At 42.9% G+C, this 11,463-nt stretch overlaps 1 long non-coding RNA gene across 2 annotated transcripts in view; it reads right to left on the bottom strand.

The window, feature by feature from the left end:
• Positions 1-9,535: 9,535 nt before the first annotated feature.
• LOC107182499 overlaps positions 9,536-11,463 on the bottom strand; it is a 12,798-nt gene continuing 10,870 nt past the window's right edge. For both annotated transcript variants that reach the window (XR_001513216.1, XR_001513213.1), the window contains exon 4: positions 9,536-9,620. This is a non-coding gene — a long non-coding RNA (uncharacterized LOC107182499). The remainder of the gene's footprint in view (positions 9,621-11,463) is intronic.

Here is an 11,463-nt window from a genome sequence, read left to right on the forward strand (position 1 = left end):
TGATTTGAGAGAGGAAGGGGGAGTGAGACAGACAGACATCAATGTGAGAAACATTGATTGGTTGCCTCCCATACTCACCCAGACTGGGGATCAGATCCATAACCTAGGTATGTGCCCTGACTGGGAATGGAACCCACCCCTTTTGTGGTGTACGGGATGACGCTCCAACCAACTGAGCCTCCGGGCCAGGGCAAGACCCGGTTTCTAGATGGAGGATCCGTGGGGTGAGTGACCTGCCCACGTCAGAGCTTACTGCCCATGGAGGCTGGCAGGGCTGCAGTGAGTGAGGACCTTTTATCCTAACAAACTGCTGGGGTCCCCTCCCACCCCAGGGCAAGTGCTCAGGAAATGCAGGCGGAATTGAGGGCAGGTCACTGGGGAGGAAGGGCATTCACTGTTACAACAGATAGGTATGGACTATCTGCGGTCCACACTGTATCTTTTTTACAGCAACTGCCTGTGTTTTGAGCAGGAAGGTACTCGGTCCAACCCCAACTTTGCAGATACAGAAACTGGCTGAGAGAGGGGACTGTCTAGGCTCGGGGACACCCTGTCTGGCTCTGGAGTTCCCCTCATCACTGACGCCACTTAGTCTGCCTCGGCCCCAGGAGGCAGCCCCCTGAAAAGGGGCCTGATTCCAGCTAAGAAGGACCCACTAGCAACCCGTGAAAGTGCCCTGTCTTCAGCATTAGGCCAACTACCGCAAACCAGGGGCCACCCCTTAGCCAAGACCCTACCCCCTCAACCCCTCAGGGTCCAGGCCAGAGCAGCTGGTGAGCAGAATGGAGCTGTCCCCTCGAAAAGGGAGAACCTACACACATCTAGGACTTTTTCATTTTTTTTTAGATGTGTTCTCCATCTCCCACACTGTTTTCTTTAATCTGCAAAATGTGGGTGAGTCAGGCTCAAGTCCAATGAGGAACATGAAAAACTTTTATGACCGAGAATTAAAGCCACACAAATTCATGGGGCTCCTGTTCTCCCAGGGGGAGGCGGTGGCTGAAAGCTTCCAGTTCTGACAAACTTTGGGAGTCACCTCCTCTTCCCGAGCCTCAGTTTTCTCAACTGTGTAATGGGGGTGATGGCGCTACTCCTCCCAGGACAGCTCTGGGCGTGGAGGTGGAGCAGCAGCTCAGGGCCTGGCACACAGGAGGAGCCAGGCTTCATTTTAGTTCCCGGTTCCGCGCGGCCCTGGCCAGGCCCAGGTGCAGGCAGGACCGGGCCACAGGTACAGGCCCGGGCCCTGCTCTGAGCTCAGCACCAGTCCCGCGTCCGCCTCCATGGTGCCTCCGCCAGCTCCAAACCCCCACATTTATTGATTTGCAAATATTGGACCAGCCTTGCATCCCTGGAATAAGTCCCACTTGGTCATAGTGTGTGATCCTTTCAATATATTGCTGGATTCAATTTCCTAATATTTTGTTGAGGATTTTAGCATCTATGGCCATTAGGGATATTGGCCTGTAATTCTCTTTCTTTTTAGTGTCTTTATCTGGTTTTGGGATTAGCATAATGTTGGCTTCATAGAGAGAACTTGGAAGTGTGCCTTCCTCTTGATTTCTTTTTTTTCTTTTTTTTTTTTTTTTTTTAAATATATTTTATTGATTTTTTACAGAGAGGAAAGGAGAGAGATGTTCGATATGATACTTGATATTATTTCAATCTTCTTGAACTTGTAGAGACTTAGTTTGTGTCCTGAAATGTGGTCTATCTTTGAAAATGCCCCATGTGTGAGAAGAATGTATATTCTACAGCTTTGGGGTGAAATGATTTATAAATATCAATTAAATCCATCTGATCCAGTGTGTCACTTAGAGTCACGGTTTCCTTGTTAATTTTTTGTCTGGAAGATCTATCCAGTGATGTTAGCAGGATGTTAAATTCCCCTACTATGTCTGTATTGTTGTTGATCTCTCCCTTAAAGTCCTCTAGAAATTTCTTTTATATATTTAGGTGCTCCTTTATTGGGTGCATACATGTTTACCAGCATTATATCTTCTTATTGGATCGATCCCTTTAGTATTATGTAGTGATCTTTGTTGTCTCTAGTGATAGCCTTCATTTTGAAGTCTATTTTGTCAGATATGAGTGTTACCACCCCAGCTTTTTTTCGTTTCCATTTGCATGGAAAAACTTTTTTTTTATCCCTCCACTCTCATCCCGTGTGAGTCTTTTCTTCTGAGGTGGGTCTCTTGTAGACAGGCTATAGTTGGATCATGTATTTGTATCCATTCAGCTAACCTATGTCTTTTGATTGGAGAATTTACTCCTTTTACATTTAACATTATTATTGATAGGTACTTATTTATTACCATTTTAATTTTGTATGACTATGTATCTTTCTCTCTCTCTCTATTCTTCTTCATTACAGCAGTCCCTTTAGCATTTCTTGTAGTGCTGGTTTGGTGGTGATAAATTCCTCTAGCATTTTTTTTTTTTTTTTTTGTCTAGGAAGCTCTTTCTTTAACCATCTAATTTGAATGATAGCCTTGTTGGATATAGTTATCTTGGTTTCAGATCATTGCTTTTCATTACCTTGACTACATCATGCTATTCCCTTCTGGCCTATAGAGTTTCTGATTAGAAATCATCTGAGAGCCTTATTGGAGCTCCTTTGTAGCTAACAAATTGCCTTTCTCTTGCTGTTTTTAATATTCTGTCTTTGTCTTTAATTTTCGTCATTTCAATTATGATGTGTCTTGGTGTGGGCCTGTTTGGGTTCCTCTTGCTTGGGACTGTGTGCCTCCTGGACTTGTGTTACTTTTTCCTTCACCAGGTTAGGGAAGTTTTCTGCTATTATTTCTTTAAACATGTTCTCTATCCCTTCCTCACCTTCTTCTCCTTCTGGCATACCTTATTATGAGGATATTGTTATGTTTCATGATGTCCCACAGCTCTCTTAAGCTGTCCTCCTGTGTTTTAATTGTATTTTCTTTTTGGTTCTCTGATTGTGTGATATTTTCCTACCCTATGTTCTAATTCACTGATATGCTCTTCAGCTTCCCATAATCTGCTGTGTATTCCTTCCACTCTGTTCTTTATTAGTTCTATGTCAGTCTTCATAGTTACTATATCTTTTCTCATGCTGTTGAGTATCTTTGCCATCATTATTCTGAACTCGGTGTCTGATAAATTTCTTATCTCCACCTCACTTAGCTCTTCTTCTGGAGAATTATCTGGTTCTTTCAATTGGGGTTTGTTTTTTTGTCTCCCCATTTTGGCTGCCTGTTTGGGTTTGTGACTATCTACCTAATGCTATGCCTCCTAATGTCTAGTGCAGGACAATGTCAAACACTGTTTATGACTAATTATATTAGGCAAAGACTCAGAGCCTCCAGAGACCACCTCTGCATGCAGACTGATTGGTAATCATCCACAGGTAGGGTGAGATGTTTTCCAACAGGTTGGAGCAATTGCTTCTGTGAGCCCCTTGGCAGGGAGCAAACTGGGAGTCAGCGGGGCCTGGAGCACAAGTGGGAAAGCCAAGACCCACCCATCCTCCTGCTCAGGCGGGTGTTTTACTCCATCATGGTCATCAGGTGCACACACACACAGAAACACATACATGCACATACACAGGGGCATACCCACATGAAAACAGCACACACACCACACCCACATTCACACACATGCACACACACACACATGCACGTGCACACATATACAGAAACACATACATGTGTTCTTTTCCATTAATCAGCATTTTTTATTTAAACAAAAATTTTAATAAACATTTTATATAAACTCACATAGTTTCTAGCTCCCAAATATATGAAGGTATACAATAAAAAGTTTTCTTTCATCTATGTCTACACCTAACCCATATAACAGCTACTGTAAGTTTCTTAGGCATTCTTCTATCATTTCTTTTCTCTTTTTTGCTTAAGCAACTGAAATTTATTTTGTTACAGTTCTGGAAGCTGGAAGTCCAAGATTGGATGTTGGTAGGGTTGGTGTCCTCTGAGGCCTCTCTTTTTGGCTTGCAGACGGCCACCTTCCTGCTGCCTCTTTCACAGGTTTATCCTTCTATGCACAAATCTTCTATACTTTCTTTATGTTTCTACGAACAAATATAAATATAGATTCTTATTCTCTCCTTTTCTTTCCATAAAAGATAGCACGTTATATCCTGCTTAACACAGTTTTTTCCCTATTCAACAATGTACACTTTTGTACTGTTTGATAAAAATATTTACAATAAATCCTATTCCTTTGAAATTAAAATATATGACAGATGTTGGCCATTGGTGAATGGGTGAGGATTGAAGCTATGGTGAGGGATTGCTCATCTCTCACAAAGATGGCAAAGTCACTTTAGCAGTTGGAAATCTAGACAATATTTCTAAAATTGAGACAAAAATAGTTATTTCAAGTACAGAAGCATTTATCAGTCAATCATGAATTCATCCGCTGAGCACTGAGCTTGCTCTGCTTAGAAATGTAGTTCCACATCTCTAGATAGTCACTGTCTTCTTGTCTTGAAATATTTCTTGTTAGGTGGCTCAGGTGGAGGAGGAAATAAAGAGAGCCGAGTAAAAGGAAGAAAGGAAAGGTTTTATTCTGCGTCCCCGGGCTACCCACGAACCCCAAAGACAGGGCCAGTGGATTTGTGCCCACAGGGAGGGGGGGCTTTTTTTTATACCTCGGTTGGGTGATGGGCGGAGACATGAACTGAGGAAGTTTCCGCCGCAGGGGTTCGGCAGGGTATTCAGGAAGGAGTCAGTATCTGTGTGGAGGTCATGTGGGTTCCAGGGAGAAGCCGGTATCTGTGTTTGGCATGCTGATCTGTTTGAAATTCCAGGGAGGGTCCATTATCTCATCACAAGTCTGCATGTATCCAGTCCTGGGCTCTCTCCGACCTAACGCTTCTATGAAAGCACCCAGTGTTCTTTCTTCACATGTCTGTTCTAAGCAATTCTCTGCTGTGAGAAAGGAGTTTACATGGCTCAGAGTCAGAGCTGCAGCAGAGTGGCCATTATGTAGCTTTCCAGCTGTGAGAACTTAGGCAGGTAATGTAATTCCCTAAGCCTGTTTCGTGATTGAGGAAATGGGGTAATACTAATAATTCCTTCATAGGATTGTTGTGAAGATTAAATGAGATGATATAAGGAAAGCATTAGCACACAGTAGGGATGCTGTATTGTGAAATCAAAAGCAAAATCCTTTCAGAGGTCTTGCTTAATTCAGAAAATATTTATTTGAGGATTTGAGACTAAGGTTATTTCCACTTATGTCTTTACTCCCTATGAGACAGGTTACCAACTGGGTGATGTGAGCCATAAAACATATATGTTTAAAACCAAGAAATAATTAATTAACATTATCAATTTATGTTCCCAAACTGATAAAATTAGGCAGATGTGTCCTCAGACTACACCCATAGGCCCTAAAATACAACCCATTGTCTCATATGTTTGACTTCTCATGATACAGATAAGACTATATTTTAAATTACAGATAACTTTACTTGCCTTTTAGACTTTAGGAGATTATTTGAGGTGAGCTAAGATGGCTCAAGTTTTCTTTTTTCAAATACAAGCAAAGTTTATTTATAAAGTCACAGAGGTAAAAGAAGGGAGCCATGAAGAAGTGAGCCAGCTAGGCTACGTTGACTCAGGAAGCAAGTTACAGAGGTAAAAGAAGGGCTCTTGGAGCTTAGGAGAAAGATAGCAAAGGTATGCACCCTGAGGGAAGAAAAGGAGAAGGAAAGGCACAGGCACACTCAAGAGAGAGAGACCACACTCAAGTATTCTTAAAAACTGTATGACCCGGCCAACTTGGCTCAGTGGTTGAGCCTCGACCTATGAACCAAGAGGTTACAGTTTAATTCCCGATCAGGGCACATGCCTGGGTTGTGGGTTCAATCCCCAGTATGGGACATGTAGCGGACACCCAATCAATGATTCTCTCTCATTATTGATGTTTCTATCTCTTTCTCCCTCTCCCTTCCTTTCTGAAATCAATAAAAAAATATTTTAAAAAAACTGCATGATATTACCATGAGATGACATTTCACAACCATGAGAATGGATAAAATTAAAAAGGGGCCCAATACTAAGTGTTGGTGAAGATGTGGAACAACTTGAACTCTCACATTACTAGTGGAGTGTAAAATGGTAAAAGCACTCTAGAGAGGTGCTCAACAATTTCTTGAAATATTAACCACACAACTACCCACTGATGCAGCAACCCCAGGTTAGGTGTATACCCAAGTGGGATTGTTCATAAGGCGCAGTTTTACTCATAATGGCTCCCAACTGGAGACTGATGAACAGGTGTCCATCCACAGGAGAAAGACATACTGTAATATATTAATATTCAACAATCAAAAAACAAATGTGTGCAACAACATGGAAGAATCTCAAAAACACTATGTGGCAAAAGAAGCCACCTATGGAAAAGAACATATCTACACTAATAAAAGACAAAGATGCTAATTGACCATACCTTTGCTATGCCCACCAGCCAATCAGAGTGACTACATGCAAATTAACCCAACCAAGATGGTGGTTAATTTGCATATACTAGCTGGGAGCGAAGACTGAAGACAATGTAGAAGGAAGCCAATCGCTGCAGAAGGGTGCAAAGTAGAGGTGGTGAGGACAGAAATGGAGCCAAGGTGGCAGAGGCGGGAGGTGGGAGTGGAGCTGGGGCACAGCGGGCGGCTGAGGCGTGGCGGGAGGCAGAGGCGGAGGTGGGCAGCAGGAGGTGGCGGGCGTCGGGAGGAAGTGGGAGACACCGGGAGGTGGGCGGTGGTGGTGGGAGGATGCGGGAGGGTGCGGGAGGTGGGAGGGAGCCGAGACAGCAGAGGCAGGAGCGAAGCCCTATTCTTGCAGGAATCTCCCTTCAACAGGCCTCTAGTCCTATATATAATTTTTATATGAAGTTTAGGAAGAGGCAAGACTCTTCTCTGGTGAGAGATCTCAGAACAGTGGTTGCCTCAGGGGAAGTATTAGCAGGAACAGGCATGAGGGATCTTCCTAGGATGAAGAGAATTTCTCTATGTTGATTTGGGGGATAGATAGAGTGGATACATGTGTCAGAATATACACTTAAGATATGCTAATTTTATTCCATGTAACTCATATCTAAATAGGAACTTTCTTAGCATAAACATGTCAGAGATCAAGGCAAAAAAAATATTGAGAAGATTTATTCCTTTTCTCTGGGGTAAAGAAAGCATCTGTAGGAAGTTGCCAAGAATCTATAGAACCTACTGCAATGTCCAAAGTAAGACGCATAAATAACTGTGCTTATTGACACTGGTAGAGGTGAGAGGGTGAGAGTCATCCTCCCTCTGAAAAGCCACTGGAAAAGGGAAGGTTGACCTTTGACCTGTCCCTGCAGCCTGGGCTCACCCACAGGCAGATGGGCAGCTGCCCCGCGGAAGGAAGCCCTCTGAGCTGAGGATGAGCTGAATGCAGGACCCGAGAAGCCTCTTCACCAGCATGGGCCTTACTTTCTTCTTCTCTACACTGTTCTGAACTGCTCCGCTGACAGGATTTCAGCAGCATTCTTTCGTCTTTCATGCGGCAGGAGAGCAACTTGTTATTGAGTGCACACTTCCTTTGTAAGGCGATACATTTTCCCCAGGGCCTTAGTCCCTGTTGCTAAAGAGGAGTTTGAGAGCCTCTCCCAGGAAGACTGAGATGCACATAACTGCCGGGAAGAGAAGAGGGGGGAATGCGGGAACCAGAACCAGACTTTCCCTCAAAGGACTGAAAAGTCTTTTTTCTTCTGTAGTATATACTGTTTCTGCTTGGAAAGTTTTTTTGCCTGTCCTGCTGTGAAGACCTTGTCTCTACTAAACTATAAGCCCAAGTCATTCCATCTATAATAATAAAAGCGTAATATGCTAATTAGACCAGACGTCCTTCCAGAGGACCTTCTGGACGAAGCCAGGGCTGCAAGGGAAGCCTGGGTCCCGGGTGCCAGAGGGAAGCCAGTACCTGCAGCCGGGGGAAGGAAGTCCTACGCTTGTGTGAATTTCGTGCATCGGGCCTCTAGCACAAAATAAAAACCCAGAACAGTGGAGCATTTACAACATATTTATGTCTCTGAGGAAATATTTCTTTAAAAAATTATTACTTCAGTCAAACTTATTTAGGGTAGTTATCTGGTTCATTATGTCAAATTTTGGAGATTATGAGTCCTTTAAATAATTATTTACCCCCTAAGATTAGATTTAAATAAAAATGCTGTATCCAAAAATCTGATATGGAAGTTGTTTCCTCCATTTAAACCATTAATGTGCAGTTGAATTAAATATTATTTGTTAGTTAGGAAGTGAAAACTTTAGAGTTGCCTAGTTTAGTTCCTTTCTCATCTTTGCCTAGTAAATCATTAATCATATCTCTTTTATTTATTTTTATTGATTTTAGAGAGAGGACAAGAGAGAGAGAAACATTGATTTGTTGTTGTACTTATTTATGCATTAATTGGTTGATTCTTCTATGTGTCCTGACTGGGAATTGAACCAGAAAGCTTGGCATAGTGGGAGGATGCTCTAACCAACTGAGCTACCTGCCCACACCAATACTATATCCATCTATCTATCTATCTATCTATCTATCTATCTCTCTATCTATCATCTATCATTATCTATTATCTATCTATCTACCTATCTAACTATCTATCTATCTATCTACCTACCTACCTACCTATTAACAATTTACCTATCATCTATCTATTTTCTGTAGGGGAACTCATTTATTTCATGCCAGAGTCCTCGTGGGTGACAGGTTCACCATGGGTACTGATGATGATGCTAAGTGGCAGCAGTAACAGTGTGTTGGAAAGGCCGCGGGTCGCTGGTGAAGTGTTCCAGTCAGGGCAACCCTAAGAAGGCCATGCCAGAGCCCGGAGCATGATGTTGGGATACGGCCCTGGGTCCCACATGGAAGGCTGTCCACCGTGGGCGCTGCAGAAGCCAGTGGGGTCACAGCGCCCCGTGCCATCTCCAGCAGCCTGCTCTCCACAGCACCTGCTGTCACTCCGCAGGTAGGGCTGGCGCAGCCCCGGGGACAGGCAGGCAGGGTGAGTCCGCGGGTGCAGCGTGGTCCGAGGTGGGGGGACCAGCGCCTCCATGACGGTGCTTCAGGGGAGCCTGGTAAACATGGGCTGTGAAACAGGGGAGGAGGGGCGTTTGCTGTCCTGCCCATAACGGTAATTTTCCAGCTCACACACTCCCTTGGCAGTTGAAGGCAGCCTTTCCATTCCCACCTGTGTTTTGCTCAAACCCTCCGAGGAAGCCCGCGGCTCCTGGCACAGCACCTCCAGTTCCCTTCTGTACTCCGGAGGCCTCGCTCTGCATTTTCATCGGAAGCCGGCTGCCCCTCTCTGACTCTCTCTTGTCTTTACTCAGTAAACGGATTTTCGTGCTGCCATGTTATTTGCAGTAGCAAAGCCTGCATCATGGATGTGGAGGATGGGATTGGTGGCTGCCACAGGCAGGGAGTGGGGAGTGGGGTAAATGGATGAAGGGGTCATAAGGTAAACAATTAATTTTTTAAAAAAAGCTCTAAGGAGAAAATTGCTGATTCTCTTTTTATTTTATCCCCTGTTCCACTTTTAGCCTAAATTCCGACTTTAGGCTGGGGTAGAGAATTTAGTGTCCAACCCTGCAAGTAAAAAGATAAACAGAATCTAAAATGTCTCCAATTGTACACAGAAAGGGTCTTTTTTTTTTTTTAACAAGGTTTAATTTTTTTTTTTCTGTCTCCAGATAGACTAGAACATAAACATTTCTTTGTAAAGAATCTAGGAAGGCTGAGAGGATGGTAGAAAATGACATCTGGATAATCAGTTATCCCAAGATTCTGCACATGACCTGCTAAAATTTGGACTTTAAAATTCTTTATGAAAACCTTTCTCATTGTATTTTGATAGTTATTATCGTAGTAGTTTGTTAAAACAGCTATCCATTTATGAATGAGATAAAAGACAAAATAGGAATAGATGATATAACTGACTTACATCTTTCTCCCTGCTGTATCAATATGGAAACGGTATATGTGTTACTAGACCCTGTCAACATAAGAACATTCAAACCTGTAGAAAATTTTATGAATTTGTTAGAGTTTATTTGAGCTAAATAGAGGACATGCCTGGAAGCCAGATCAAGGGACTGAGAAAATGCTCTCTTGAGAGTGGTCTAGAGCAGTGGGTCTCAACCTTGGCTGCACATTAGAATCACCTGGGAATCTTTTTAAAATCCTGATTTCTGGGCCTCATCCTCCGGAAATTATGTTTCTTTGTTACTAATGTTGTGTCCCCACCCCATAACAAAGGAACAGAATTTCCGGAGGATGAGGCCCAGAAATCAGGATTTTAAAAAGATTCCCAGGTGATTCTAATGTGCAGCCAAGGTTGAGAACCACTGGGCTAGGGTTTGGTTCAGTACTTGATTCATTTACTTTTAAATATATTTCCTGAGAAAAATAGATGTAGACATCATGGGTTTCAAGGAAGTCTCTTTTTGATGAATTAGGGTAGATTTGAATAGTAAAATTGTATGTTGCCCTATAACATTCCTTAGCTGGAAGAAAATAGGTTTTAATTGGCTGATTAGATATCCTTACCATTTTTACAGAAGCTTTACTCTGAGGGAGAGGGCAGCTTAATTGGGTGGGGCTAAGAACAGATAAAATTAGCCCTAATATCTACAAGGGCCTTAGTAGTTTCTCCTTTTATGATAATTTCAATTTCTTCTCATTGGTCATAAGAACAGGAAATGCCTTCTCCTGATCCTCAGAGTAGCTTTATGCTTACTCCTGTCTCCTTACTTTTTCTAAATTCCATTTCAATTTTCTACAATCCTTCTTAAGATGATTTGCCTTTTTACAGTAAAAGTAGATTCCTTTCCCCCTTATTGAAAAAGCCTTCAGGGAGCTCTGGCCTGATTGCTTTTTTGCTGGAATTATAAATTCATGGTTTTAGTATTGTTATGCCCAGATTTCAAGATCCCCCAAAGGACACCGCCAGGGAGCGCTGAGTCCAATGCAAAAGCATAGAGTCTTTATTCAAGCTGAGCTTGGTCCCTCTGCCTCCACCGGCGTAGTGGTAGGATGTGTGAGGGCCTGGAGTCCCAAGAGAACAAAGAATTTATAGGACTTGGGGTCGGGGGTCGGGGGCACACTCTGACCACTGATTTGGCCGATTCCGGTTGGTTCTTTCCCATTGGCTGAGATGAGGGCAGGCTGAGTAACTGATACATTCAGCAGCTTTTTCTTGGAAGAGGAGTTAGGGACACAGCTATCAGTTCTGTTCTGTCCTTTCAGTATCTTTATCTTTGTCCTTCCTAAACCAATAAGTATATTAATTAAAATAGGTGAGAATAGGGAGAATCATACGTTCTAATTCTAACTCCTTGGTGAACCCATCAGGATCTTGGAGAGAGTGAAGAAAACCTTTAGCTAGATTTCTTAATTCTCTTCTAGTCCAAGGAAGTTAAACAATTGCTGC

The sequence above is a fragment of the Myotis davidii genome, unplaced genomic scaffold (assembly GCF_000327345.1).
Source record: "Myotis davidii unplaced genomic scaffold, ASM32734v1 scaffold1857, whole genome shotgun sequence".
Taxonomy (NCBI): Eukaryota; Metazoa; Chordata; class Mammalia; order Chiroptera; family Vespertilionidae; genus Myotis; species Myotis davidii.